Here is a 24,096-nt window from a genome sequence, read left to right on the forward strand (position 1 = left end):
GTTTTATTTTTTAATATGGTCTCATACTCTTCTTTCATAACTGACCTCCATTCATCATACTAGTTTTCTTCATTATAATTCATGGTCTCAACAACATTTAAAATACTGGTCATAAGAGCATAATCTTTGTACCTTGTAGGTAAGTGAGTCTACCTACCCTTTAATATGATATGCTCTGTCATATCCATGGTAGATGTTAGCACCTTTTCTGGTCTCAAATTTTTCATACCATTGTTTATTACCTGTCATATGAGTGGAGGCTCCAGAATCTACAAAACAAGTTTTAACCTCATCGGTCTAAGAAGAAAGAGGAGCGTCATACACAAATAATTTAATATCATGATTATGATCTTCACCAGTAAAATGCCTCGTATGCCTCTTATAGCTATGTTTGGTTTCATCATTATTCTTTTTATAACAATCTCTAGAAATATGACCAATTCTGCCACAGTAAAAACACTTGATTCTTGAATCACTTCTAGTGGATTACATACCTTGAAATGGATTTTTCTTGGATGGACCACTGCTTTTCTCTCCTCGTCCTGGTTTCCCTTTGAAGAAAATTTTATTCACCACTATTTCTAGATTTGCATTCTGAGGCTTTAGATTCCTATGCCTCTCTCTTCCTGCATCGAATTACTTGACAACACTTCAAAGGTGGGAGATTTCTCCCTTGCTGCAAGCCCTATAATGAACATCTTATAATCCTTTGACATACCATTTAAGGTAATCATGATGATTTCAATGTTGGACACATTCTCCCTTATATCACCCAACTTATGTCTCCGTTCTTTGATCTGTGAGATGAATGCAACACTAGATTCATTCTCGTCCATTATGATGGAGAGAATATTACTCTTCAAAGACAACAGACCATTTGTGTTTTTTGTTTCGTACAACTCCTTGAGTGTCACCCAAATTTCATTGGACATTTTTCATTATTGGATATGAGGGATTATGTTGTCTTTTATCGACATCTTGAATAACACCTTCACTTTGGTTTCCCTCTTTTCCCAATCCTGATCTAATGCGGTTGTGGCATCACTGACTACAACCAACTTTGCTTCATCTCCATTGGAAATTTTCCATGCACTCGAACCCTTGAGCAATGTCTAAAACTTGAACTTCCAGTTGGCATAATTTGACCCATCAAGCTTATTTCTCACATTAAGGTACATCTCTACAATGTGATTATTCATTGTGACAAAACCAGTCAGTCTACGGATCCACATTCAGATCCTCTAAACATCAACGTATGGATCTAACTCCAGATCCTCCAATAGGTGGTCTATGGATCCACCTCCAGATCCTCCAGCAATCGATCTATGGATCTAGATCTAGATCCTCCAATAAACCACTGGAGAGGACCACCAAGATAGGTGCATCTGGTCTTGGGCCACCTCAAACATGGAAAAAAATAACATTGTTGTTACACCTTGCTGCAGGGCATGATGACCAAAACTCTTACAAGTCTCTCAGCATCAGCATGGGCATAGCACTATCTAATAGTGTTGATAAACACACTTTCGCTGTGCATGACTAGTGCTAATCAACACATGTTTCCCTTGTCGAGGTCGTGTTGATCAGACTTACTTCAAAAGTTTAGCGCTTTGTCACAAAATCAATTGAACCAGCCACCAAGGCTCTTAGCCACCGAGGATTACATGGTCTCCAAACTTGGCCACAAGAGCTCTCAACCACCAAGGCTCAACTCAGCCACCAAGGCTCTCAATCTAGCCACCAAGGCTCACCAACTCTGATACCATGTTAAAAATGGAAAGAAGAAATTGGAATGAAGCTTACACACTGAAACTAGCAGCTCACATGTGAGAAAGCTACACCTAGAGACTTCCCAGGAAATATTTCTCTATTAAATTAATCATCAAATCAGAAATATATAAGTTTACATTCAATTTAGGGAGATCAAAAACATCTCCTAGAAAATGGGAACTAAGTCTAAACTAAGAAACACACACAACCGTGAAACAAACTTTCTCCATTATTTTGAACTACAACAATTACAAAATTGAAGGAATAATGTTGAAAAACTATACTTTGTGAAATAGAAAAGCTAAAATAGCAAGAATGGAAGAAAAACTAGTGAAAAAGCAACGATGATCAAGAGATAACATTTAGGAAATAGTAGTAAAGCAACATCAATTATAAATTAACTATCTAAAGCGAAATACCTAGAAATTAATATCATGAATATTGATATTATCACTAATCAAAATAAAACACACACCTTGCAATTAATCCAACAGATAGATGATAGGAAAAAAGAGATAAAATGCAGATCTAATGATGGAAATGAAGACAGCACCTCATCCAGGAGTGGGTCCAAACTGCTAGAGTCAGACTGCCTCATAGAAAATATCAGAATAGTGAATTAACTCTCAACAACAAAAACTTGAATTATATTATGAAAGAATGATTACAGTCAGTGCTTTCAACGAGTCTATCAAATGTATGAGAATATTACATAAAAAATCTCCTTCAGGACATAAGCCCTCATCTTTATACCACCATGGAGGGAGATAAAAATAGTAAATTTTTTTAACAAAGAACAATCCTGAGAATCTTAAGATGCTTAGGATAGTTATTTTTAGTTACAAAAAATATTAATGTTGCCCATATGAGAAAACTAAAGGCTTTGTCCCTAACATATTTACTTAGATAAGAATCAAACTCACTTTATCTGCTATGGTTGGTTGATACATCATCACGATATCCCGATTTCACCTTGAAATTCTCAAAAAACAACATCAATTGCTATCTATCACAAACTCCCTGTTCATAGTAAATATTCAACCATGAATAAATAGTGTTTTTGCAATCAAAATAGTTCATAAAAAATATGAAAGTAAAAGTAAATTAATTCTTGTAAAGCCTATGTTATATGGGTTAATATATCATAAATATAAGAAAGATATGAGAAGACAACATTAAAACTAAGGATTAGCATAAGGGAATCATGGAAATTGTGAGGCCCAACATCACCCTCCAACTCACCTTCTTGTATGTTCTCATGCAAGTAAATAATTAACATGTAAGGTAGTTAAGAAGTAGGCTCCATATAGTTCCTCTCCTCTAAGTCTGAATCCAATCCTACTTTTGATTTCCTAAAATTCCTCATACTTACTTGTGAAAGTTCATAATCAGACTTATAGGAAGGTGGAGGACACTAAATCATAGGTCATATGTACCTACATCACATCCATTCGATTCCATCTTCCATCACAATGTTAACATAATATTGCACTATGGACATAGCTTACTGAAAATGATATAAGACAAAAGATTCCATGTCTTTTATTTCTCTGGATGACATTTTCCATCTCCTTTTGGTTCCATGTATAGCCTCACCTTTTATGTCTTCCAATTGTTCCCATCATGAGTATAATAACTTGTTATGAATTTTATCAAGTGAGGGAGAAACACCAGGCTTCTCTATAAATGGATTATGGTAGAGAAGTGTAGAAAAGGGGTTCTCTGGCTCACCTCTAACCCAAAGATCAATATTATTATATATTTGAAAAGTGCGATAGGATTTTTCCCATTTTATATGATTTATTATTCGATGTCTAGAACAATAATTTCATTTAGGTGTTCTTCCAAAATAAAGTTATGCATGTAGACTTTGTACATGACATACTTTGTTCTCTCATCCTACTTATGAAAAATAATAATTAAATCCAACACATTGTTGAATTATTATGGTTGGCCACATTATATATCATTGGAATTAAGATGCAAATATTGTTCAATTAGAAATAAAGAATACTTTTGTGTTGGAGATCTACATGCTAGGACATCTGAGTAAATAGAATCAATTTCATCATTTTTCTTTGTGATCTTACATATACATTCCTCCAAGGCCTCAGTTTTATTCTTTGGAACTCTTAAATTTGCATGTGCTTCATCCTCTATCATTATTAGTGCTTGAAACAATTGGAGCTGATTTTGATATTCTTGTTGAGGCACTATTTCCCTTCGATATCTAGCTATGGTATTTTTGTGTTCTGCTAGTGTTTTATTACGAACCTTTATTGTGGCATCTACAATCAGTGGATTATAGGAAGGTACAACATTAGTTTGTGTTCCCCTTTCAATAAGACCAAATATAGGATTAGTTTTAGTCTCAACTTCAATGAAAACGGATGTAGGATTAATTTGAACTTCTGATTTAGTATAGACAAATGAAAATTCATTTTGGGTTCCTGCTTTAGTAAAGAAAAGGAAAAAATTAGTCTGAATATCTGCTTCAATGGAGATAGGTACAAGATCAATCCAAGCTTCAACATTTTGGGCTTATTTCTTCCTATAATCAATTCCAAGTTATTCTACAACTTTCTTTTCATGACCCTCATAAAAATGTCTATTAGTTTGGAACCATTTTATCAACTGGTACTTTCCTCTATAACCTATGATTTTCTTTCCTTATTATAATAACTTCCTTTAGAAGCTTTCCTTTTACTAAATTCTTCATGACTTTTGTACCCCTAGTTATTTGAGCAAAATCTATGGCCAAAATTGTTGAAGCAAGATAACAGGAAACAAAGGTTGTTACATCATAATATTCAACAATATTTTTTTGGGAAAAACAAACCAATAGAGGGTAGATAGGTGCGTTACCAACTTCCATTGGCAATCTACCAATCACAGGTTCTAAGAAATAATTAACATGAGGGTCGATCGGAGGTCCACTTGAAGGAGAAACATTAAGCTCTGGACCTACATTAATCAAGTATTAAAGAGGAAATTGTGGATCCATGTATTCTGGAGAAGAGGGATCTAATATAGTGGCAACATAATTCCTAGATTGGTCTTTAGTCAAAATAGCTTCAAAATCATCATATGGCTCTAGAGTGATGGTACCTACAGATCCAACATAAGGAGTTGCAGCTGGAGAACTAGGAAAAGAATTATTATTAGAATTAAGAGGTGTTGGCTTAGTGGGTCCTGACCTAGGTTCAAAGTTAACTTTTCCAAACAAATCCCTACACTACTAGCCCTTTCGGCATCAACCCACGGAGTGTGGGTTGAAGTCTCACCCGAAGGAGTATGGAGGGATGCTAGAACCAAGTTTCTACACCCAGAGATGAACGTGATGTCATTTTATGCCCTAAACCCACCTTCTCTTAATCAACTTCCAGACCTTTGCGAAGGTCTACAACTGTATTTCATGGACCCTAAACATGTGAATCAACTACTTACGCACCTCTGTAATTACCCTTGGTTCTGTATTTACCCAGATCAGCATAAGTATCTAATATCTTTAATAAGAATTAAGATACTCTTCATGTAAATCAATATTAGTACTTGCATTCATATAACAATGTAAAGTAAGTAGAATTGTGCATCAATACAGTCTTAAATCATAAACCCATCATTCACCATAGCATAATAACGCATTCATTAATAATAGAAATATATAGAAAAAACAAATATATTTTAAGAATAATCTTCTTTATTGATACTTCAGTTCTTCTTACAGACTCAAGACTTCCCTGCACACTCAATTGTAGGGGTTCGCGCACTCAGCTGTGGACTCTAGTCTAGGCCTTTGTGCACCCAACTACAGAGCCTCTCTTCTATGCTAAGACTTCTTCTCTCTTACTACTAATGACCCATTACATTCATTCTTCGTTTTTCCTTAACTTAACTACCTTAGCCTCTCTAAGACTCTCCTTTTTATACAATCCCATGGTCCGCGGACCATGGGTAGATCTACTAAATCCGACACAACTTACATAAAAGAAGGGTAAAACCATTTATGAAATTTTACTATCTAAGTTCTCTGCGACCACAACTTGCAGAGAATTTACATTTTACATAACAAAATTTGGGCTTTCTACCCCAAAACTTGGCTTTTTCCCCAAAATTGATCATAGGGGACCCTGTCCCAATAGGCCCCCACCACAAATATCATGACTCGCCCTTGAGTCACTCTTATGGCATGGATATATTACTATAGAGACCTCCCAGCTCTACTTACGCCACTACAACCTCAATCACACTCTACATGGTTGCCTGCTTGATCTGCTCACCAGCTTCTCTATTGCTAGCCCTACGCTATCTTCCTGAATCTTATGCTACATCCTCTATAGGCTTGCCAACTTCTCCCAAATGGTGGCGGAGACAACATAGGCTTCATCCAGCCAAGGCCCCAATTTGGCCTTGAGGACTACCTCTTTTCACTGTGCTGCTTCCACTTGTTCGAGCAATTGCTTTGCCTCTTGCAGTTTTGCCAATCTTTGCACTATAGCAGCAGTGCGCGCCATTGCTCTTGCTCCATCATATTCTTGCTGCAACTCCCGGGCCTCTTTGTTTAACCTCTGCAAGTTAGGATCTTCCTGTAGAGCTGTAAGTACCCCCATATATTACTTGAAAAGCGTAGTGCATTCCACCAATGCGACATCTACTGCGGCGACTCCATCCTTCATTGTGGCTTCATGCTCTGCTCTGATCTCTAGTGGAGTTGAAGGTTGTGACTTCAACTCAAGGTTTGTTGTATTCAGGTTCAGTTCAAACTAAACCTTGGCCACTTCTATTTTTACATCGCACACAGTTGTAGCCAACTTTCTAATCTTGGCCTCCAACGATGCTTCTTCTGGTATATGCAGTTCTGGAACTGTTATGCATGCGTCAGCTACCATGGCTGTAGTGTGCTCATTCTGCTCCTGAACCTTCTTCCATGCTTCTAGCAATTTCATCTTCTCAACAAACATCTATTCATTGTTGACCTTGTACTTGTTGATCATGCTTAGTGCGCGGTGCTCTCGGGCCTGAATCTCTGGAATCACACTTGCTTGCAGTGTGTGAAGGAATTTGTTGGGGGGCATGGTCAAGTTCAGACCAATATTTCTCATAGCGCTGATAGTAGCCTTGTTAGCATCCGCCTCTGCGCTCAGAGCTCCATCAGGAAACACGACTGCCCGATGATCTACGGATCGAACCAACTCTACTACTCGAGTGGTCGTTGACACCAAATTAGTTGATGTCGTTCTGCTCTTCCCTGCACCGGCCTAGAGTCTAGTTGTTTGGATCTACAGCTCACGAAAAATCGTCTGTATAGTGACCAATGCTTGCTTCTACTGCTACTCAAACTACTGTAGCAATTCTATTATCATGTCCCTTACCTTGTCACCAATATCACCTAAGTTGCCCTCTATCAAGGTAATTGGATCGAGAAACGACTTGGAGGCTTTGGTCTTCTTTCCCTGTCCCTCCTTTTCCTATTCCCTATAGCGCTTTACGCAGAAGTCAGTGCTCTCTTGATTTCCACCACCCTACTCTGACTATTCTTCTTCCTTCGTTTGGGGTGAAGGATATTTTTGACTTCTATTAGAGCCGTGCTCTTCTGGCTCGGTTGTTCCTTTGCGGCGCACTCCGCTTCTGATCAGACATTCTCCTCACTCTCCTTCTTCCTATTTTCTACCAACTATTGGAACTTCAGTCAGGCTGCTTCCTATTCCTGCTTCGCCATGGACTTGCTAGTCTCGATAGCCAAATACAATTTTGTGTGCCAATCTGCTGGCCAACGCTTGAGGACTTCTACAATGGCATCATGTGTAGCCAAGTAGGGGAGATCATACCACTTATGATCCGTATCCTTCAATGCTCGGATGTAAACACAGTGGAAGTCTCCTTTGAACTCTGCATACCTAGATAGCTGCTCAAAGACGGTTGGTGAAAACCACAACTTTTGATTGATGGTTATGTGGATACTTGCCTCCATCATCACCCAGAGCACTTTTCTTTCCCTAACCCAGTCAGCATCCTTGGTGGCCCATAAAGACGAAAATTTTGTTGCTTCTGTAAAATTGGTCTCGATTGAAGGAAATTGGCTATCCTTCAGTAAATATGATGTGACCAACACAATCGGTAGCAATAGCCATGAGTAATGGAAGTTTTTACTATGGTCTTGTGCCTCTCTGTAGTTCGCGAGGAACTCACTGTACAAGTAGCGTGCATAGTGGAACTATACACCCTCCATGCACTGAGCCGCTAATGAAACCACTGGTGCCGTCATCTCTTCTACACGATACTTTCTCATCACTTTTGCAGCCAAAATTTTGGTGGACACCTTCACTAGTGGGTCAGTAATACTGGAAATGGAATATCCACAGAGTTTCTTAACAAGTTTGAACTTGTCCTTCATCTTCTTAGTGAGTTCACTCTTACCTGTCTTTCTGCCAAATGCCTTTGCCAGATTCAGTCCAAAATGAGAACAATGTGATTCGATGGATCATCATATCAGTGATTGATATTGGCTCACTCAACCAAAAGCACTCGTCGTGCACAAGGAACAACAACTGGTTAATGACTGTCAAATTTATGGGGGCGCGGTGGTAGTGAGGCACCCATAGTAGGTTCAACGACCCTACCTTTTTTACCTCGTGAATCCATTCCATCGAATCCAACGTGGTTACACTAGACTCCTTGTAGAAAACTCGCTTCATGAAGGTATCAGTAGCTAGGTGGGGGAAGCCGCTCGATGTCCCCAAATCCCAATATTCAAGCTCTAGATGTAGGATGCGCACCAAGCGCGGACCTTCAAAAGCTATATTTTATGTTAGAAGGGGTGTGTTAAGGAGGAATTGTCCCTCATATGGGTCCTTCAGGACATTCACCTTGCCCTGGTGTGGAGGGATGTACTCTGGAAGATTTGAAATAGGGTCTATCACTCAATATCTATGTCTTGCACACCCTCCTTGGCCTCCATATATACCACTTTACCTTTGTCCTGTGTGGTTGGCTTTTCTTTTCTCTGATCCTATGTAGCTGGATGTTTCCTTGGTGACTCGTGCACTGGCAATGTCTTCTTTTGTTTATCCTTCTTAGGCTTGGGAACCTCTCTCGTCGGTATAGGCTTCGGCCTAGGTGACCTCAGCACCTTAGGTGCTGCTGCGGGAACCTCCATACTCACCACCTCAGGGGCAGCTCCCTCAGAGGCGATAGTGACCCCAGTACTAGCGGTCTCAGCTAGAGTAGACATGAAACTGTTAATGATGTTCTGATAAGACTTAGGATACTTATCAGACACGGGTCTTGTAAGAAAATTCTCAAAGAGCTCATGCTATAGACAACAAAACTTAGAAATTCTCAGAATGTAAAGTGTTTCTTACTGGATGGCCACCTTTAATTTATAGGCAAATTTGAATTCAAACTCGACCGTTCCCTCCGAAATACGTCCATAAATTCTAGATTGGCAGAAAATTTCCAAATATTTCACACTTGATTTCAACCTTAAATGCCTTAAAGTGTTGGCCACCCGCTCCTCTTAACCATCCTCTAGCAGTAAAATCATGAATAGTGATGGTAATGATCACTTTTTTGTTGCGTTGCGCAGTCTCCACCCTTATAGCACAACTCCCATCACACGTTTATTGGTACTGTGACTCTTGGGAATGGGTCCCTTGGGTTCAATTTTGGGGTTAAAAACCCAAGTTTTGGGGTAGAAGGCTCGAAGTTTGAATGATGAAATGTAAAGGCTCCACATTTTGTGGTTGTGCAACACAAAGATGTCAAGAGTCATTAAGGGTTGTCCACCCTTACTTTGTCAAGAATCATGTCGGCTGTAAATATCCACCCATGGTCCGCAGACCATGGGATTGTATAAAAAGAAGCTAAGTAAGTAAGTTCTAGGGGGAGTAGAGAAAGAAGCAGAGTTCCAAGTGCTTTGGGTCATAGGAGAGCTAAGAGTGAGAGTCTTAGCGTAGCTAGAGGCTCTGCAGTTGAGTGTGCAGAGGCCTAGGGTATAATTCGACAGCTGAGTGTGCAGACCCCTGCCACTTTGTGCACAAGGCGGATAGAGTCTGTATTGGGAACTTGAATCATCAATAAAGAGAAGTATTCTAAAATTGTTGCGTAGTTTGTCTTTGATTATTGCATCCGATTATGTTATGCTAAGTTTCGAGTTTACAATACAATGCTAATTTAATGCTCAAATGTATCTGTTTCTATCTTTTATTTGAACGCAAGTAAAAATATATGTTTACACGAAGATAACCTTAATTGCATGCTAAAATTGGTGAAAACTTAAGGTAATTTGGGGACATGTAACCGTACATAGTTACAGAGGCGTGTAAGTTCCTGGACCGCTGGTTAAGGTTAGTCGTATACCTTTCCGAAGGTTCTGAAGGTCAGAAATGAAGGAAAATCGATAAGCCCTAAGGGCTTATTGATCTATGCAATGATAGGGGTTAGGGTATAAGATCAACATCATGATCATCTCAAGGTGCGGAAACTTAGTTCTTGCATCGCCCCATACTACTTCGGGCGAGACTTCAATCTGCGCTTCATGGATTGATCAAAAGGGCTAGTAGTATAGGGATTTGCTTGGCTACTTAACGCTAAACCTGGGTCAGGGCCCATCAAGCCAACAAATGGTTCCATTGATGGGACTGAAATTTGTGTTTGTCCAATTTGTGTTTGATGAAACTCGAATTTTGTTCTAGTGACGATCCTGTGGTTGACTTTGGGGTTTGATCGTGATATCCTGCATTCATCTTGATGAACTGGTTCAAGTGGATAGGAAGAGATCCATGCTGGAACCATTTCCTATCCATCTGTATGCTTCATTGCTAACCTAGAACTTCTAAACCTTGCAAAGAATGGAGATAGCTACATAAATCTGGATTAGTTGCGGAAATGGACCAATTCTATAGCCAATTGCATTCTTTAACAAAACAATATGGCATATAATCAAACATGAAGAAGAAGACATATTATTACTTACTTTTATCAATACTTTGTGGATGTGGCATTATTTAGGTGGCAAATGTAGGAAAAGAGAGAGAACATAAGCAAAAAGGGGTGTCATGGTAAGACAATCTTTGGACTCTACATTCCCCTAGACTCGAGGTTTTGAATGTCCTCATACACTTCATCCTTATCAGTGACTTGTGTTTTCTGTTCATCACCTCCAAGTTTCGCTATTTTCCTCTTTTTGGAAGCTACTAGCATTCTAGGTTTTGTCATGAGAATTTTATATTTTAAGCTGATAATCTCTCTTCTGCATCATCATGTTTTCCTTCTTCAGATTTTTATTCTTTTTATACCACAAGCTCAAATGGAGGATGATATTGTCACTTTTTGTAATCTGGATCTCACTTTGTGCTTCCAATGTTTGATTCTCATTCTTGAGATACCTCTTCAATGTTTCTAATTCAAAAATATCATGCTTTAAAATGCTTGTGGTTGGGCGTTTATGTGGTTCATTTAACTTGTTTCTCCCTTCTCCAGAACTCTGAATTTTTTCCTTGGTTGTTGTCTCCTTTCATTCCAACGACTCTATATAGTCATATATCTCCCATTGGATGGGGTCAATACCCGAACTATGCACTAGGCTTCTTAGAGGTGAGCTACAAGGTGGTGATACCGTCAGTGATGATTCTAGTGACCCTTTTTGAAGACTCTCAGGGTTTTCCATTGGTTCGTTCTCAGTTGGCTCATTCTCAATTGGCTCATCCTCAGTAGGCTAGTTTTCCTCAAGATTAATGTACTCTGTAGCTTTTGGGATTGTCTATTGGACTATGCTCAACCTTGTGCTCCTCCTCAGTCTTGAGGTTTGTGATCCTTGAACCTTCTTTCTTTTAGTTTCTGAGTTTTCTTCTTGAGGAAGGGTCCTGATTCATGGCATTTCCTTTGCTCTCTTGCTAACTTTATTCCTCTTAAGATTCCCCTTCTTCATTTTCTGTAATATGTCTACTATTAGCAACTCTTCTTCTGATAATTTTGGGTGAGTCTGGGGTTCCTACTCTATTATCCCTTCTATGGTTCTCTTCCTTCCTCTAGGGGTTCTACTGCTACTGGAATTTTCAGGGAATCTTTCTTCAAAATGGTTCCTAACCAGGAAACTCTCCCAATTATCCCCTATACTATGAAGATGGAACTCAACTAATATTTTTATCAAGCCATGATGATACATGGTGTTTTCTATACACTGAATTTTCTTTTGAACATTTGTAGACATTTTCTTGAGACTATTTAAGAGGAAGTAAGGAAGGTTCATCTGGTGATCTTTAGTGAAATGCATCATTATTCTAACATGGTAAAAATACATATACCTGAGCCTACCTTCATAGATGACAAATTTTTGAAGTATAAGAAATAAATTTCTCCATTTTCTTTTAAGGGTTGAGTTGTGAATACCTTTCTTGAAGACATTGGTGTCCATATTTGGATTTTTGAGGAAGACCTTCTAGTCCTCTCCATTAATTCCCTTGTTCTTAAACCATTTTTCGCTGCTCCTTAGCAATTCTGTAGCCACTACAATCTTCGATTTGTTATGGTGATCTTGATGTCCCTTATTTCAGCTTCAGTTCCATCAAAAGAGTGCGCAAATGTCTGGGTCACTTCCCTGTGAAAGCCGTTAAATTTTTCAATAAACTACAACCACTGTTTCTTTTGGAGCAACTCTTTAGTCTAAGGGTAACCCTCTAGGAATTTCTTCCCCGCTGGCTTAGTTCAAACAATTGTCCCCATTATGGAGTATGCTTTGCGTGAAAGACAAGAGAATTGTGTTGGTAGGGTTTTGCTAAATGGTGGAAGGATGGAGTGGCTATGAAATTTCAGAGGAGTGTAAGAACAGGTGGATTATGATAAGGGTTATAGGAATGAATCAGACCGTTAGGCGCATTTAAAATGATGATTTGGTAATTACTTCGACAGATTTGGAATGAGGTCATGACATGACTTTTTAAGTGGTGGCTTATGATATTTTGTTAGGCGACCATCACCCTTAAGTTATAATGATTTCGTTTTAATATTCGGTAGTACTATGTCTTCTTAGTCATATATGCAATATATCAATCCCTATTGCTAAATTAAAGTAGCACATACCTTTGATCCACTTTTGCTAACCTTGTTTGTTGTTCTGAGATATCCTGCAGGTATTTTGCTTTGTCAGTTGTCCTTTCATTCAAATCACCAAGTGTCCTTGTAGGTTGAAAAATTATTAGGCTGCAGAAACTTGTCGTAGCTATGGAAACTTGTCCAAGCTGCGGAAAGTTGTTGATTCTACAATTGTGAAAGAAAAACTTTTTAATAAAGGGACTTTATTATTTTCTTTTGAAAGGAAAATTTGAAGTGCCAACAAAAATTGGTTTTCACTCTAAATTTTCTATATAAACTTGCCAACAGTATGTTGGCTTTCATGTTTATACTTTTTTTTTACATTATTATTATATGTATATATATATATATATATGTGTGTGTGTATATATACATATATACATACATACATACATATATACATATATATACATTATATATCTATATATATATATATATATATATATACATACATACATACATATATACATATATATACATATTATTTACTTATTATTATTATTATTATTACTACTATTTAAAGAGTAAACTAAGTAAAAAATTCTAAGGTGGAAAAGAAGAGGAATTCTTCTTGATCATTTTCAGTTTTGAATTATCTTGGAACATTTTAACAAACTCCTCTCTTGTCAATGGCTTCTGGTACAATCTGAGTCGATGTCCATTTACCAATAGAGGAATTTTCTCTTCATCAATAGTCGTGATTCTGACTGTACCATTGTCAAAAACACTTTCAATTTCATAAGGTCCAAGCCAGTGGGTTTGGAACTTTCCTTGAAATTTTTTAACTTTGAATCAAAGAGTACTGCCCAATCTCCTGGATGAAATTTCCTTTCCTTAATGTACTTATCATTCCATCTATATCTCTGTTGTTGAACTAGACTAGTTCTCTGGAAGGCTTCTTGTCTAATTTCATCAAGTTCATTTAGTTGTGTCCTCCTTTGCTTCTATGCTTCTGATAAATCAAGATCTAACTCATCTACTATTTTATAGGTCTGGATCTAGAATTTTATCGGGAGTAATACTTGCTTCCCATAAACAAGTTCATAGGGAGTATGTCATGTAGTATTTCTCCATGTAGTTCTGTAGGCCCATAAAGCTTCCAGAAGCTTTTCCACCCAATCCTTTTTGTGTAGATGTACAGTCTTGGTAAGGACAACTTCAATCACCTTATTTGTGGACTCAACTTGTCCACTGTCTTGTGGATGGTATGGAGTGGACTTACGATGTTTGAATTTGTACTGATCCATAAGCTTTTGCACTAGTTTGGATGTGAACTATGTTCCTTGATCTATTACAATTTCTCTTGGAACACCAAAATGAGTAAAAATATCCTAAAAAAGAAATGAAACTACAACATTTTCAGTAGCAAAAGGAAGTGCTTTATCTTCTACACATTTAGTGACATAATATGTGCATAACAGAATATACTTCTTTTGTTTCGAAGGTGGGTTTATTTTTCCAACAAAATCTAGTGCCAACTTCTCAAATGGTTCGATGAGTATTTGTGGTTGTAGTGGAATTTCATTTGAAAGAGTGGGTTTTCCCATTCTTTGACAATTGTCACATCTTTTAACATATTCTTTGGTGTCCTTGAAAATGGAAGGTCAAAAATATTCTAAAAGCAAGATTTTGTAAGAAGTCATTTTGTTAGAAAATGTCCCCCACATGGCTCATTGTGGCAAGCTTTACGTATTTCTGGTATTTCATCCTCTTGAACACCTCTTCTGATGATGAGATTTGGTCTTGTCTTGTATAACTCTTCATTTATCCATGAATATGACGTGCTATTGTGGACTATTCTTCTATTTTCCCTAGGATATAAATGAAATGACATTTTTCCTATAGCTAAATAGTTAGCAATATTTTCATACCAAGGTGATTTAGTAAATACTGAAAAAAGATATTCATCAGGAAATTTATCTTCTATGGGTTGATCATTATTTTCATTTTGTATTCTAGATAAAAAGTTGGCAATTGTATTATGTTTTCCTGGCCTACCTATAATGGTTATGTTGAATTCTTGTAATAGTAAGAGACATCTGGTTATTCTTCCATTAATGTCCGGTTTATTCATTAGGTATCTAATGGAAAAATGGTCTGTGTGAACAAAATTTTCATAGCTAGTTATGTAATGTATGAATTTGTTAATGGCATGAACTACAATTAAAAACTCCTTTTCAATTATAGTATAATTTAACTCTACAGGAGTTAGATTTTTACTGGTATAATAGATTACAAAGGAGTAAGATATTTTTGTCCTAACATAGCCCCTAAGGCTGAATCTGAAGCATCTATTGAGATATGGAAAGGCAATTTCCAGTTGGGTCCTTTTAATATAAGTGCTTCACAAATTCTCCTTATCAAAGTTTCAAAGGTAGCTTGACATTCAGAATCCTAATTGAATTCAGAGTCTTTGGTGAGTAGTTTAAAAGTGGGGATGCAATTTTTGTGAAGTTTTCTATAAATCTTCTATAGTATCCAGTAAAACCAAGAAAACTTCTAACATCCTTTTGACAACTTGGCACTGATATCTTAGAAATGACTTCAAGTTTAGATGAGTGTACTTTGACTCCATCTCCTGAAATATGATGACCTAAAACAATTCCTTTGTTAAACATCATGAAACATTTTTCATGGCTTAACGAGAGATTTGTTTCTTTACATCTTATTAGTACTTTTTCAAAATTTTCTAGTGCTTCATTGAAATAATATCCATAAACTATGAAATCATCCATGTACACTTCCACACAATCATGAATAAGATGAGAGAAAATTTTGATGACTTCTCTTTGGAATGTTGCTGGATCATTGCATAATCCAGAGGGAAGTACTCGGAAAGCATAAGTTCCACATGGGCAAGTGAATTTGGTTTTATGTTGATCTTCAGGGGCTACCTGAATCTGGTTATATCCACTGAACCCGTTATTGGGTTGTGTTATATTCTTTCCACGACTAGCCCATGTAGTTAACCGAGAGGTTAGAAGGGGAGCAGAGCCCCCCCCTCGTTGTGCCAATTGTGTAGCGGGGGGCGTCACAGGGGGTTTGAGGGGTGCAGGTAACCCCAATATATGGGGTCTAGGGTAGCACCCCGAATATTTTTGTTTTTGGACCCTCTATTAGGTTGGGTTGACCTACCTATGGTTTTGTACATGATTTTTGGCACATGGTTTTGGACACGATGGTTCTCGATCCATGGTTTTGGACGTGATGGTCTTTGGTCCATGGTATTGGATGCTTCAGCATGTATAAATATGTATTGTAACATTGAAAGGAACATAATGAAAAATCAAGCTGGTAGTCCCGGTTTGGGATCCAGGGGAAAATATCTGTGTATATGTGTTTTATGTGTTATGCTCTCGCATTGTTTGTTTTCTGTGTTTTAGAATTTGTATGCAGGAAATTTCTGTACGGGGTTAAAACTAACATTTGGTATCAGAGCTGTTTTGGCTTCAAGGGGACGCCTTTGTTGCTGAGCGTTTTCACTTGGGCCTGTGGTAGACCCTGTTCAATGGGAGATTTGTGGGATCGATTCTGGTAGTGAAAGAAGATGGTGAGCAGTGGAAAGATAGAGATCAAGAAATTTAATGGTCAGAGTTTTGAGTTGTGGAAACTCAAGATTGAGGATCTATTGGTGGATAAAGATTAGTGGATCGCGGTAGATCTGGGTACTAAACCAACGAGAGTTTCTGATGAAGAATGGAAGAAGTTGGATAAGAAGGCAAAGAGCACAATACGATTGTGTGTCTCAGATTCAGTATTGCTGAATGTATCAGGGGAATCTGTGGCAAAGGATTTGTGGGACAAGTTAGGGACTTTGTACCAATCTAACTCTCTTGTGAATAAATTATTCCTACGGAACAAGATGTATAACCCGAGGATGAAAGATGGAGACTTGGTGACAGAGCATCTGAATGCATTTAATACTATGGTAAGTCAGTTACCTTCTGTTGATCAAAATTTCAGATGAAGATAAGTGCATTAGTTTGTTGTGTTCTCTACCAGAAAATCTCTGTGTATATTTGTTATGTGTTATGCTCTCGCATTATTTATTTTCTGTGTTTTAGAATTTGTATGTAGGTAATTTATGTATGGGGTTAAAACCTACATTTGGTATCGGAGTTGTTTTGGCTTCAAGGGGATGCCTTTGTTGCTGAGGGGTTTTGCTCAGGCCTGTGGTAGACCCTGTTCAGTGGGATATCTGCGAAATCGATTCTGGTAGTGAAAGAAGATGGTGAGTAGTGGAAAGATAGAGATCGAGAAATTTAATGGTCAAAGCTTTGAGTTATGGAAACTCAAGATGGAGGATCTGTTGGTGGATAAAGATCAGTGGATCGTGATACATCTAGGTACTAAACCAACGGGAGTTTTTGATGAAGAATGGAAGAATTTGGATCGGAAGGCCAAGAGCACAATACGATTGTGTGTCTCAAATTCAGTATTGTTGAATGTATCAAGGGAAGCTATGACAAAGGCTTTGTGGGACAAGTTAGGGACTTTGTACCAATCTAAGTCTCTTGTGAATAAACTGTTCCTACAGAAAAAGCTGTATAGCTTGAGGATGAAAGATGGAGACTCAGTGATAGAGCATCTGAATGCATTTAATACTGTGGTAAGTTGGTTATTATCTGTTGATATTAAAATTTCAAATGAAGATAAGTACATTAGTTTGTTGTGTTCTCTACCATATTCATGGGATAGTCTGGTTATTGCAATAGGTAGCAATGCAACTGCCTTGCAGTTTGATGAAATAGTCTCATCCTTGCTGATGCAGGAGATGAGACGAAAAATTATGGAGAGCCATAATGGTGATGCCTTGTTTGTACGAGGACGGTCCCAGAACATAAATAAAAATAAGTCATCGAGTGGGAGATCTAAATCTCCAGGAAACCCTGTAAAGGTGGTGTGCTGGAAATTGCGGAAAGGAAGGGCACTACAAAAGGGACTGTAAATCTAAAACTCCTGACAAAGGAAAGGAATCTGATGATGCTCCTTCTGCAAAGGCTAAAACCACCTCAGATGAAGGGGGATGTGTACTTGGCTTCTTCAAGTACACATGTAGACATGAGGTATGGTTGATTGACTCAGGTGCATCCTTTCACTTCACTCCCCATAGAGAGTGGTTCTGCGAGTATGATAAATATGATGGTGGTGATGTCTTCTTAGGGGATGATAGGAAGGCTAGAATCATTGGTCACAGAAAAGTAAAGCTGAAGTTTCAAGGTGGAAGGGTTAGAACACTTCCGGGTGTTCTACATATTCCTGCATTGGCTAGAAATCTGTTTTTTGTAAGCAAGATGGATGATGCAGGTGTAAAAACAGTGTTCGAGAAGGATACCTACAAGATGGTTCCCGGAGAACTGGTATTGATGTGGGGAGTTTGGATTGGAACTATGTACAAGCTGCAAGGTAGCACTTTTGTTTATGGGTTCAACAATTCTCTGGTTCCTGAAAGTGGAGTAGAAAATCTAGTGGTCTCTGTAGAGAAGACCATGTTGTGGCATCAAAGGCTTGGAAATATTGGAGAGAAGGGCTTTCAAATACTTTATGGTAAACGTATGGTAGAAGGTATGAGTAATAGCTCTCTGGATCTTGATTTCTATGAAAATTGTGTATATGGGAAGCAGAATCGGGTGAGTTTCCCCTATGGTGGTAAGAGGGCGAAAGAGATATTAGAGCTTGTGCACAGTTGTTATAGACATGTTTGGGCAATGCAACCCCAATCACATATGTCCATAAACCAAGGGCTTCTAAGTCTCTAAAAGTGTTGTTTCATACCCTAAAGGAGCAAGGTCAGCTAATTACATCATCTCCCAGAAGTTCTCCATGAAAAGCTACTTAGAACTGGTCAAAGCAGGACCATACAGACTGCCCAGTGCTAAAGGTGTGATGCATCTCACCTGCCACATGCAAAAAGTGTGATGCATACTAAAAATCCCTTCTATAGGGTGTGATGAGTGAGAGAATACAAATGGCACAAGCAATTTTCTAGGTGGAAACCCAGAGAATCTTCTAGAAACTGCTCATTTGACACTTGCCTCTCTGAGTTCGCCCAGGGATGAGTAAGAGATCTAAAATCTCCATGTGGAACCAGGAACTATCAAAGAGATGACACTAATCAAAATCCAAGAAGCTGACTCACCCCCCTGCAAATATCCATAAATGGATCCCTCATCCAAGAGATCCAAAGGTTGGAATTGGGTAATTTGCAAAGAGGTGCTGCTGGTTTCTCTTTGAAGACATTGTTGGGTGATCTTGCTTTGTGTGAGGTGAAGAGGGCTTTCAAGCCAGGAGGATGGCGCTGGGTCAGACCAAGTGGTTGTAATCCTCTCTTCTACGACTTTTACTAATAAAGCTATTTGAGTTTTCCTCCATATTCTTGTGTATCTCTGAATATTGTGTTGATATATGCATTTGTATGGTCAATATATATTTGATCCTATATTGTTTACAGTGAAAGATCTCTATGCTTTGATGGTATTATTCTACTGTGAATCTACAGGTTCCCTTTGAGGCAGGACAAGTAAGGAAGCAGTGGTGAGATTCTATCAAAGGGGAAATGAAACAAGCAAGGCGCCAAACGGAAAACTGAGGTTGGTACTCTTTACTTCTTTCTCATCTCTCTCTCATAAAGGAAAAACAAGTGACTTTAATCTGTTTGTTTCTAAGATAGCTACCTGTCTTAGTGGGACTAGTAGCTCTGAATAGACACTATATTTCTCGATAAAAAAGTGGCAACTCCACTGGGGAGCGATTAGTTTGATTGTATGTCTCTATTTGTTTGATTCGTAAACCACAGACGGAGCCTGAAGTCAAGCCAGCTAGCCTTCGAACTACATTTTCTATGCAAGTGAAAAGTAGATCAACACTGCTTCAGTCAATCTCTGGGTTTGTTTATGAACTGAACAATTGACTTGCAAACATCCTAAGTGCCCTAGAGGTAGCTTGCGTAACCTCATTAGATCAGCCCTATACTTTGTAGTTCCTGACTATCATTTTCTTAGCCTAAATCCCTGGAATAAACTGCAAACTGTGACCAAAAACCAAGTTAAAGTCTCATTCCTTGACCATCACACCCTCTCCTTTAGGAATCTGGATGCATCACACCTCCTGTGTGTAGTAGGTGGGATGCATCCCTGTTTCCCTGTGTTACAGGTGCGATGATCAGACAAGACTAGATCTGCCTCTAGATTTTTGTTTTTTCTTCACTCTCTTCAGTTTTATTCAGGAGTTTTGCTGTCTGTGATCAGTAGACCACTGTTGAAACCCCCTTCTCTGCATCATCCAACCTCTATTTTACAAAGAATTGTGAATGTTTTTATGTATTGTGCGCCATTTATAGTTCTCTTTTACAAAGAAGTAGCTTAATCGAACTGTCGTCTTTTGATTTGGAAGTGTCGCAAGTGTTGTTTTTAGTCAAAGAAAAGAATCCTACTGTTCTTGATAGTTGATTGTACTATTACTCTTGTATTTGATCTGAATTAGTAGTATTTCAAGTGTCGAAAGTAGTTTTCAATTCAAAATCGCAAAGTGTCATCTTGCCTTCCTGTCGTTTTTTGAAAAGAAAATTGTTAGTACTGTTGCTTTGAAAGAAGAAATAATTCAGATTTGTATTTAGCATTCTTTTTGTCATTCACACATTAAGAAAGTGAAAAAAAAATACATGCACGTGCATTTGCATTTAGACTGCTTGTTGATTTTGATTTAGGATAGTGCATCTAGTGTGTGCTCTCTGCTCTATGTTGAAAGGATTTCATTTGTATTTCCTTAGTAGCTAGGATTTTCATTGCAAAAAGAAGATTAAATTATTGTTTATCATCTTAGATTGCATTTTAGGAATTGTATATCTACATCACTCGGTGAACCTGAAAGGCAAATTTATTAAGAAAGATCAACTGTAAAATAAATTCAATGAACATAAAAATTCTTTGGAACCTAATGCACAACATCTAGAAGTCTATGCTAGAGATGTATTTTGGCGTCGTAAAGCCTGGTAACTGTCACTTTCACCATAGGTTGGGAGATTCCTCCTCTTTGAGATGACAAGTGCCAGTATGGACTTGTGCTCCCATGTACCATCGAGTATATATTGGGAGACCACAATAGGCTATATCCTTTATCCTTAGGAAGTTGTGTCTACCGCCTTATTGATCGCAATGCACTAAACACTGCATTCGAGAAGATTGACTGCCCTACCGTAAAAAGTATTCTGCAGTTTTGCGATTGGTTTGGTCATCCCTTTGTCTAGATTTCCAGAGTAGTCTCTTTCATTCCTTTTCAGACTCCTTAAAGGAAAAGGTCCATCTGAACACTTGTCACTTCACGCTCATTAAAAATCAAAGGTGACTAGAGTCATCTTTATCTTTTTCTCGACTCTTAAAAATTGAAAAAGAAAGTTGTGTCAAAGCATCTAAAATTTATTTTAATCGGAATAATGTCATTGTTCCCTCGTTGGTCTTAGGTTGAGAAAATGGAGTCCACCAACCAAGGATTTCCCCTTGGGGGAAGTCCTAGTCCTTTCTCCTCTTGGGGAGATGTTGATGCACCTCATATGGCCACATTGTCCCTTCCAGGACTGACAATGGGCCTACCGGTATGGCTTTTCTCGACCTCTGTCATTCAAAGCACCGTGATTCCTGAACAATTGAATTAGCAACTAGATGATACCAGAGTTCCCCAAAAACCTTCTACTTCATTTGTCTCTCCCTCTCCTTCTTCGTCTTCGCTTGGTCAAGATAGTAAAACTAAAAACCAAGTAACTCAGAAGAAGAAGAAGGGGAAGGAGAAGAAGAAGAAGGAGCCAATGGAAAAAAGGGGCAACCGTGCATCGTCTAGAGAAAATCCACACACTGCACCATCCAAACCTAAATCTCCATGTGTCATCTGCAAAGGATACCACTATCACCGATATTGTCCTTGCATCCCATAGATCCTAAGGGACTAGTCTCCCCACTTGCACAATCCGGTGTCGTCAACCTCTGATGATCATGTTGAAAGTACACCGTCAATTAGTGAAAGCGAAGTCACTGGATAGAAAGGAAAATATAAATTTCCTTGCAGACTGTGTGAAGGTGATCATGCCCTCCACCGTTGTCCCTTCCTGGATGAAGCTAAAGGAGTCTTGGATAATCGTCCTGTATCACCACAGTGACTCCCTCTTGGGTACAAGAAACTCTTGCCGAATCCATTGCTAGTTGAAAATCCGACTGACCCGCCTTTGGAGTCAGCCGAAGCATCTATCATTAAAGATAAACCCTCTGAGTCCACATTGGATCAAAGTCAATAGGTCAAGATGGCAGTTGACCCCATCTTGACTTCAGAAGATTTACGTTTAGATGATACAGTCACCGAAGAGGATGAGAATGACACCGTTCAAATTCTTTTCGTAAACACAGACTCCAATGAACATGGGGGCAATCTGCCCATTCCTTTACCACAGGAAGGAAATTCGTCAAAGTTGTATCTGGCTGTTTATTCGGTCCCACCTCCAAGCAACCTAGTCATTTCCTTCAATTGGAATCTACTAGGCAGACCCCTTTTACCATCTAATGTAACATTTCAAGTCATAGTGCAAAATTACAAAATGGTCATGGTTGGTACCATCATAGATGAAGGGGCTTCTGTGAGTATCCTTTCCTCAACTGCTGGAAAGCACTTGGTTTGCCATCGCTTTTGCCTGAGATGTGAAATCTGAAAGGCTTCGATAAAGGAACCAATCGGTCATTAGGAATCCTTCCAAGTTTGCCTATAACTTTGAGAAGGAAAACAATTTATATAAACGTAATGGTAGTCCAAGGACCTTTAGATTACAATCTACTCCTTGGGCGCGACTACATTTATAGCATGGGAGCCATCGTCTCATCACTCTTTCGAGTAATGTGTTTTCCGAATGAAGGCAGAGTGGTCCAGCTGGTAGACCAGCTTTCATTCCCCGGTTCACACATAGCTAATAGTCAAATGCCATCCCTAACAGATCTTTTTGCACAAGGAATGTCTCATCAATCTCCAGTTCGTCCACCTGATGAATGCGAGTGATTCGGTTGTTGTGACTGAAACCCAGGGGGCATGCACCCTGGTCTGCTTCGGTAGGAAAACTTCAGGTATAGGGTAGGTTTCCGCAGAGGATATACGTCTGGTCTAACACACCCATCCGTTTAGGAAAATGGGATTAGACCGGAATAAAATACCTCTATTAGAAGGTAGGCCTTTCCCGATAGAACAAATTTTATGTCTGCAAATTGAAGGGTAACCTGGAGAAGGTAGGCCTTTCTCGATAGAACAAGTTTTTTGTCTGCAAATTGAGGGGTAACCTAGGAAATTCTACTTCGCTATACTTGGGGACATGCAAACCTTTTTGCGTGAAAGTGAAAAACGACAATTTATTTTCTTAGTTTGTAGGTTCTTAACCCTTTAAACTCGTAGGACTGGTCATTCCTAGCTTACATAATGAAAGGAGTCGGAGCATAATTTCGAATGGTGAAAGCTCCCTAAAAAATGAACCTATCGATGAGACATCCTTATTATACGATTGGCACGAGCAGTTTTATGCGAAGTTCAAGCTCGTTAAAAATTAAACCTAGCAATGAGCATATGTTCCACCAGAGTTTAAGCTCATTAAGAAATGAACCCACCTCCGGTAAATAACCATTGTGAATGAATTTTCATCAACTTTTGAGCCTTGGTCGTGTTCTTACCATCACCTCCACTCTGTTGTTGCCGATCATTCGCCTCCATTTGATTGTTTACCCTTTTTGAGGAACAGTTGCGTTGAGTGATCCTATTAGCCACCTTTTTACACTGCCATGATTGGAAAGTTCCAAACCTTACCTAGAACTAGCTGCGATTTGAAAGCATCACTTGTTCCTCCAAAAACGAGTCTCCTTTAAGCTCTTTTCATCTAACTCGTAAAATATGAAAATATTGCGAGCGATTGGCCTCTCCAGCTCGTTAAAGTGATTGGAAGTGTTATCCCTCCTCTAGATTTTAATCTTTTTGGACCTGAGGGATTATTACACAAAAAGATCGAGCGTTTGTCTTGTTCGGCTCGTTAAAACTATCGAAAAGTCATCCCTTTTGCATTGTTTTATAATTTTTCAGACTTAAGGGATTATGTTACGAAAAAGGAATACTGGAGTCTTCTTTCTGTCTCTTTTTAGAATCTCTAAAATTGAAAAGGACCGAGTTATCCTTGTCGTTAAACTCGTTAAAACAATAGCGACAAACTTGTCCGTTCAGATA

The sequence above is a fragment of the Pinus tabuliformis genome, chromosome 5_2, assembly GCF_031772625.1.
Source record: "Pinus tabuliformis cultivar Carrire ecotype Pingquan chromosome 5_2, CPIR1, whole genome shotgun sequence".
NCBI lineage: Eukaryota > Viridiplantae > Streptophyta > Pinopsida > Pinales > Pinaceae > Pinus > Pinus tabuliformis.